Source organism: Macaca mulatta, chromosome 17, assembly GCF_049350105.2.
Source record: "Macaca mulatta isolate MMU2019108-1 chromosome 17, T2T-MMU8v2.0, whole genome shotgun sequence".
In the NCBI taxonomy this organism is placed as follows: domain Eukaryota; kingdom Metazoa; phylum Chordata; class Mammalia; order Primates; family Cercopithecidae; genus Macaca; species Macaca mulatta.
The window spans coordinates 79,484,919-79,493,737 of record NC_133422.1 but is presented as its reverse complement, the minus strand read 5'-3'; positions in this window follow the sequence as shown (position 1 = coordinate 79,493,737).

Below are 8,819 nucleotides of genomic sequence, written 5' to 3'. Positions count from 1 at the left end.
AAAACATAATAAATACTACTCAGTTAAAATGGGAAGGAGAATGTAGGAAAAAGAAGAAATTATAGAATATCAAGAAGATGGAACAAAAAATGAATAAAGCAATATAGCATTTTAGTCCTAGTGAATTTAAAAGTGGTCTCACACTGGTAAATATATGAGTTCCTATATCATATCATCATAGAATAAACATTCCAGTTAAAATGTGTTGATTGTTAGACTAGATGGAAAAGTTTGTTTTTCAATAAGAGACACACATAATATTTAAGAATACAAAAGGTTAAAAACTAGGAATACAGAAGAAGTATAGTACATAAAAATTAACCAAAATAAAGATGGCATAAATTTATTAATATCAGAGAAAATGGAAAAATATTAGGCAAAAATAGCAATCACAAAATATATAAAAGGATATAGATTACAGTTAAACCTAGAGTTAGAAAATCATAAATTAGAAAAAAGTCTAAAATAATGAGATATTTATCTTAAGAAACACAATGAAAGAACAGAAAAATAAACTACTGTACAACAAAATTTAAAATGATAAAAGCATTTATTAATAAAATTAAAACATGAAACATATAAACAAATAAAGTCAGTATTGATCATTTTGAAATCACAAATTTCATAAATCCTGGGTACTTCTGATCAAGAAAAACAACAAACAAACAGAAAACATTGCTAAGAATCCTAAAAACATAAAAACACAAGAGGATAAATGGACAGATATATACCTCAAAATTTGGCCAGGCACAGTGGCTCACGCCTGTAATCCCAGCACTTTGGGAGGCCAAGGCGGCAGATCACGAGATCAGGAGTTGAAGACCAGCCTGGCCAATAGGGCGAAACCCCGTATCTACTTAAAAAAAAAAAAAAAAAAAAAAAAAAAAAAAAAATTAGCCAGGCATGGTGGCGTGCGCCTGTAGTCCGAGGCTGAGGCAGAAGAATCTCTTGAACCTGGGAGGCAGAGGTTGCAGTGAGCCATGAGCCATGATTACACCACTGCACTCCAGCCTGGGTGAAAAAGTGAGACTCTATCTCAAAAAAAAAAAAAAAAAAAAAGTCTAATAGAGAAATACCTACAAATATATAGCAACAAAAAAATAAATATATTATAAAATCTTAAAATTCTAAAATTATTACAAGAGATAAATCAATAATCAAAAGTGTGCAAAAACAATAATGAACAACTCTAGACCCTGTGACTTTACCTGACCTAAATAGATGATGATGTGTGACATGTTACATGAAATAAAAGACAATTCTATAAATACCTCATTCTCCTCAGATTATTTATAGATTCAAAGCATTTCCAGCCTCTGAGATAAAAGCGTAAGGCAAAAGTAAAATTTTTAAAAAGCATTTCTAATCTAAATAACATTTTCTGGGTATATGAGTGAAAGTTGTTAAACTGGTTCTAAATTTACATGGAAATAAGCAAGGACAATTTTAATCAACACACCTTAAAGAACAAGATGAGAAACGTGGAGGATTCTCAATAACAGAATAAATCAGCAAGACAAGCAAATGAACTATGATAAATTCATAAAAATCAAGACCATTAAAGCAAAAACAAAATACTATATTTTAATGTAAATAAACTACAGTTACAGAAAACAAGAAAAGATTAAAAACATATTGCTAGGTGAAAGAACAAAAAAAGACTTTTTTATTTTAAGTTTTGGGGTACATGTGTAGGGTGTGCAAGTTTTGTTATATAGGTAAATGTGTGCTATGGTGTTTTGCTGCACCTATCAACCCATCACCTAGGTATTAAGCCCAGCATGCATTAGATATTTTTTTCTGATGCTCTCTCTCCCCTCATCCACTCTGACAGACTCTATTGTGTGTTGTTCCCCACCCTGTGTCTATATGTTCACATTGTTCAGCTACCACTTATAAATGAGAAGATGTGGTATTTGGTTTTCTGTTCCTGCATTAGTTTACTGAGCATAATGGATTCCAGCTCCATCTATGTCCCTGCAAAGGACATGGTCTTGTTCCTTTTTATGGCTGCATAGTATTCCATGGTGTATATATACCACATTTTCTTTTTCTAGTCTATCATTGATGGGTATTTGGGTTGATCCCATGTCTTTGCTATTGTGAAGAGTGCTGCATTGAATATATATGTGTATATATCTTTATAATAGAATGATTATATAGAAATAGAATGACTTTTATTCCTTTGTATACCCATACTGGGTATACCCAGTAATGGGACTGCTGAGTCAAATGATATTTCTGGTTTTAGGTTTTTGAGGAATCACCACACTGTCTTCCACAATGGTCGAACTAATTTAAATTCCCACCAATGGTGTAATATTGTTCCTATTTCTCCACAGCCTCACCAATATCTGTTGTTTCTTAACTTTTTAATAATCACCTTTTTTTTTTTTTTTTTGAGACAGAATGTCACTATTGTTGCCCAGGCTGTAGTGCAATGGCATGATCTCAGCTCACCACAACCTCTGCCTCCTGGGTTCAGGTGTTCTCCAGCCTCAGCCTCCCGAGTAGCTGAGATTACAGGCATGCGCCACCACAACCAGCTAATTTTGTATTTTTATTAGAGATGGGATTTCTCCATGTTGGTCAGGCTAGTCTCAAACTCCCAACCTCAGGCGATTCACTCACCTCAACCTCCCACAGTGCTTGAGCCACCGCACCCAGCCAATAATCCCCATTCTTAACTGGGGTGAGATGGTACCTCTTTGTGGTTTTGATTTACATTTCTCTAATGATCAGTGATGTTGAGCTTTTTTAAAAAAAATTTCTGTTGGTCACATAAATGTCTTGTTTTAAGAAGTGTCTGTTTATGTCCTTTGCCCACTTTTTATTGGGGTTGTTAGTTTTTTCTTTTAAATTTAAGTTCTTTGTAGATTGTGGATATTAGATCTTTGCCACATGGATAGATTGCAAAATTTTTCTCCCGTTCTGTAGGTTGTCTGTTCATTCTGATGATAGTTTCTTTTGATGTACAGAAGTTCTTTAGTTAAAATAGATCATATTTGTCAAGTTTTGCTTTTGTTGCAATTCCTATTGACATTTTCATCATGAAATCTTTGCCTATGCCTATGTCCTGAATGGTATTGCCTAGATTTTCATCTAGGATTTTTATAGTTTTGAGTCTTACATTTAAGTCTTTAATCCATCTTGAGTTAATTTTTGTATAAGTTGTAAGGAAAGAGTATAGTTTCAATTTTCTGCATGCGGCCAGCTAGTTCTCCCAGCACCGTTAATTATATAGAGAATCTTTTTTCCATTGTTTGTTTTTGTCAAACATCAGATGGCTGAGATGTGTGGCCTTATTTATGAGTTCTCTATTCTGTTGCATTGGTCTATGTGTCTGTTTTGTACCAATACTATGCTGTTTTGGTTACTGTGGTCTTGTATTATAGTTTGAAGTCCAGTAGTGTGATGCCTTCATCTTTGTTCTTTGTTTTTTGCTTAGGACTGTCTTGGCTATTTGGGCTCTTTTTTGGTTCCATATGAATTTTTAAATAGATGTGTGAATTCTGTGAAGAATGTCAATAGTAGTTTAATGGTAATAGCATCGAATCTATAAATTACTTTGGGCAGTATGGCCATTTTCATAATATTGATTATTCCTATACATGAGGATGGAATGTTTTTCCATTTGTTTGTGTCCTCCCTGATGTTCTTGGGCAGTGGTTTGTAGTTCCCCTTGAAGAGGTCCTTCACTTCCCTTGTTAGCTGTATTCCTAGGTATTTTATTCTCTTTGTAGCAATTGTGAATAGGAGTTAATTCATGATTTGGGTCTCTGCTTCTCTGTTGTTGGTGTATACGAATGCTTGTGATTTTTGAACATCGATTTTGTATTCTGAGACTTTGCTGAAGGTGCTTATCAGATTACAAAACTTTTGGGCTGAGACAATGGGGTTTTCTAAATATAAGATCATGTCATCTGCAAACAAAGACAATTTGGCTTCCTCTCTTCCTATTTGAATGTCCTTTCTTTCTTTCTCTTGCCTGATTGCCCCAGTCAGTACTTCTGATACTATGCTGAATAGGAGTGGTCAGAAAGGGCATCCTTGTGCCAGTTTTCAAGCAGAATGTTTTCCAGCTTTTGCCCATTTACTATGTTATTGACTGTAGATTTTTCATATATGGCTCTTATTATTTTAAGGCTGTGTTGCTTCAATACCTACTTTATTAAGAGGTTTTCACATGAAAGTATGTTGAATTTTATTGAAGGCCTTTTGTATGCCTATTGAGATAATTGTGGTTTTGTCTTCAGTTCTGTTTATGTAATGAATTATGTTTATTGACTTGCAAATATTGAAGCAGCCTTGCAACCTGGGGATGAAGCCAACTTGATTGTGGTGGATAAGCTTTTGGATGTGCTGCTGGCTTCAGTTTGCCAGTATTTAATTGAGGATTTTTGCATCGATGTTCGTCAGAGTCTGTGGCCTGAACTTTTCTTTTTTTGTTGTATCTCTTTCAGATTTTGGCTTCAGGATGATGCTGGCCTCATAATACAAGTAGGGAGGAATCCCTCCTTTTAAATTGATTGGAATAGTTTCAGAAGAAATGGTACTAGCTACTCTTTGTACCTCTGGTAGAATTAATCTGTAAATCCTTCTGGTTCTGGGATTTTTTTTTTGTTGAGAGGTAGGCTATATATTACTGCCTTGATTTCAGAATTCATTATTGGTCTATTCAGGGATTCAGCTTCTTTCTGGTTCAGTCTTGGGAAGGTGTATGTGTCAGGAATTTATTCATTGCTTCTAGATTTTCTAGTCTATTTTTGGTGTTCATAGTATTCTCTGATGGTTGTTTGTGTATCAGTGAGGTAAGTGGTGATATTCCCTTTATCATTTTTAATTGTCTCTTTGATTCTTCTCTCTTTTCTTCTTTATTAGTCCAGCTAGTAGTCTATTTATTTTATTACTTTTTTCAAAAAACAGCTCTGGATATGTTGATTTGTTTAAGGGTTTTTTCATGTGTTTAATCTCCTTCAGTTCTGCTCTGATCTTGGTTATTTCTTGTCTTCTGCTAGCTTTGGGGATTTTTTTGCTCTTGGTTTTCTAGTTCTTTTAGTTAAGATGTTAGGATATTGATTTGTGATCTTCCTATCTTTTAGGTGTGTACATTTACTGTTATAAATTTCCCTCTTAACATGGCTTTAGCTGTGTCCCAGAGATTCTGGCACATTGTCTCTTCATTCTCATTAGTTTCAAAGAACTTACTGATTCCTGCCTTAATTTCATTATTTACCCAGGAGTTCTTCAGAAGCAGGTTGTTCAATTTCCATGTAGTTGTGTGGTTTTGAGTGAGTTTCTTAATCTTGAGTTCTAATTTTATTGTGCTGTGGTCTGAGAGACTGTTATGATTTCAGTTCTTTTGTTTTTGTTGAAGAGCGTATTACTTCCAATTATGTGATCAGTTTGGAGTAAATACCATGTGGCACCAATAACAATTTATATCCTGTTGTTTTTGGGTGGACAGTTCTGTAAATATCTATCAGGTCCACTTGATCCAGAGCTGAGATCAGATCCTGAATATCTTTGTTAATTTTCTGTCTTGATAATCTATCTAATATTGACAGTGGGGTGTTAAAGTCTCCCAATATTATTATGTGGAAGTCTAAGTTTCTTCATAGGTCTCTAAGAACTTGCTTCATAAATCTGGGTGCTCCTGTATTAGGTGCATATTTAGGATAGCTAGGTCTTCGTGTTGAATTGAACTTTATCATTATGTAATGCCCTTCTTTGTCTTTTTTGATCTTAGTTGATTTAAAGTCTGTTGTCATAAACGTTGATTTCAACTCCTGCTTTCCATTTGCTTAGTAAATTTTCCTCCATCCCTTTATTTTGAGCCTATGTGTGTCTTTGCTCATGAGATGGGTTCTTTAATACAGCATGCCAATGGGTCTTGACTTGTTATCCAGCTTGCTGTCCTGTGTCTTTTTTTTTTTTTTTTCTCTTGAGATGGAGTCTCACTCTGTCACCAGGCTGGAGTGCAGTGGCGTGATCTCGGCTCACTGAAACCTCCACCTCTGGAGTTCAAGCAATTCCCCTCCCTCAGCCTCCTGAGTAGCTGGGACTACAAGCATGCGCCACCTCACCCAGCTAATTTTTTTATATATATATTTTAATAGAGATGGGATTTCACCATGTTGGCCAGAATGGTCTCGATCTCCTGACCTCATGATCCACCCTCCTCAGTCTCCCAAAGTGCTGAGATTATAGGCATGAGCCACCTTGCCTGGCCCTGTTCTGTGTTTTGATTGGGACATTTAGCCCATTTACATTTAAGGCTGATATTGTGTGTGAATTTGATCCTGTCATCATGATGTTAGCTGGTTATTTTGCAGACTTGTTAATGTCGTTGCTTCATAGTGTCATTGGTCTGTATACTTCAGTGTGTTTTTGTGGTGGCTGGTAAGTTTTTTCTTTCCATTTTTAGTGCTTCCTTCAGGAGCTCTTGCAAGGCAGGCCTGGTGGTAATGAATTCTCTCAACATTTGCTTGTCTGAAAAAAAATGTATTTCTCCTTTGCTTATGAAGTGTAGTTTTGCAAATATGAAATTCTAGGTTGGAAATTATTTTCTTTAAGAATGCTTAATATTGGTCCCCAATCTCTTCTGGATTGAAGGGCCTCTGCTGAGAGATCCGCTGTTAGTCTGATGGGCTTCCCTTTGTAGGTGACCTGGCCTTTCTTCCTGGCTGCCCTTAATATTTTTTTCCTTCATCTCGACTTTAGAGAATCTGATAATTACATGTCTTGGGTTTGATCTTCTCATAGAATATTTTACTGGGGTTCTCTGAATTTCCTGAATTTGAATGTTTGCCTGTCTTGCTAGGTTGTAGAAGTTCTCCTGGATAATATCCTGAAGTATGTTTTCCAACTTGAGTCCATGCTCCCCATCTATTTTGGGTGCCCCCCATCAGTTGTAGCTTTGTTTTGTTTTGTTTGCATAATCCCATAGTTATCAGAGGTTTTGTTCATTCATTTTCTTCGTTTTGTTTTTTCTCTAATCTTGTCTGCCTGTCTTATATTTCAGCAAAATTGCTTGAAGCTCTGAGATTCCTTTCTCTGTTTGGGCTATTCAGCTATTGATACTTGTGGTTGCATTGTTAAGCTCTTGTGTTGTGTTTTTCAGCTCCATCGGGTGATTTGTGTTCCTCTCTAAACTAGTTATTCTGGTTAACCGCTCCTGTAAAGTTTTATCATGGTTCTTAGTTTCTTTGCATTGGATAGAACATACACCTTTAGATCAGTGGAGTTCATTATTACCCACCTTCTGAAACCTACTGCTGTTACTTAATCCATCTCAGCTTCAGCTCAGTTCTATGCCCTTGCTAGAGAGGTGTTGCAATCATTTGGAAGAGAGGCACCCTGGCTTTTTGAGTTTTCACCATTTTTGTGCTGATTCTTTCTCATCTTTGTGAGCTTCAATCTTTGAAGCTGTTGACATTTGGGTGGGTATGATGTGGGGTCTTTGTTGTTGCTTTCTGTTGGTTTTTCTTTAGCAGTTAGGACCTTCTTCTGTAAGGATGCTGCAGTTTGCTGGGGGACCACTCCAGACCATATTTGCCTGGGTTTCTTCTGCAGCTGGAGGTGTCACCAGGGGAGGCTGCAGAACAGCAAAGATGTCTGCCTGCTCCTTCTTCTGTGAGCTCCATCCCAGAGAGGCCCTGGCCAGATACTGGTGGAAATGCTCCTGTATAAGGTGTTTGGCGACCCCTGTTGGAAGGGTCTCACCTAGTCAAGAGGCACAGCATCAGGGACCCACTTAACAAAGTGCTCTGACTGCCCCTTGGTGGAGCATGTGCACTGCACTGTGGGGAATCCCACTCATCTGGACTGCCTGGTCTCTTTAGGGCCAACAGGCAGGAAAGATTAAGTTTGCTCAGTAGTGGGGCTCTGTCCCAGGGAGTTAAGAGTTCTGTCCATAAACCCCTCACTGGAGTTACTCCAGCCCCGCTCTGTGAGGAGGAATAGATCTAGGTCACACCTAAGAAGCAGTCTGGCCATAATCTGCCACAGCCACTGTGCTGCACTAAGGGAAATCCTTCCTTGTCCATACTGCCCTGTCTCCCCAGCACTGGCAGTGGAAAATGGCCAACTGGAGCCACAGTGATGGCAGCTGCTTCTCCTCCCAGGAACACGGTCATCTTAGACAGTCTCCAGTCTACTGCTACTGGTTGCAACCTGAGCAGCTGCCAAGTCTCACAGCTCTGCACTTGGGATCCATGACCCTGGTGGCTTGGGTTCACAAGGGAATCTCCTGATTCATGGGTTGCACAGATGTGTGGAGAAAGCATGGTTTCCTGGGCAGGGTGGCACAATCACTCACTGCCTCTCTTGGCTGGTGATGGTAGCTCCCCTTGCCGCATATCGCTCCCTGGTGGGCTTTCGCTCTACCCTATTTTTCCTTGCCTTTCGTGGGTTGCTCCAAGAGGCTAGAACCTGGATACCTTGGCTGGAGGTACAGGATTCACTTGCCATTTTTGTTTTTCTCAATGGGAGCTGCCAGCGGCAACTGCTTCTAGTTGCTTCTTCCCCTGAAAAAGAGAAGCTATCTTGGCTTCTTCCCCTGAAAAAAGACTTTCTATATGTGTAATGTTCAATATCAGACAAAACTAAATTATAGTGTTTACAAATGTGTACATAAAAATACAAAGACAAGTAAGAAAACAAATATCATGGAAATCAATATAGTGATGATTACAATAGAGAAGTTTGTGACTGGGGAAAACGTGAGATGTGGGAAAGGACTATAAGTTACAGGTGATACTTTGTTATTTCTTGATCAGGGCAGTATTTAAACAGGTGTTCACTTTATGATTATTCAT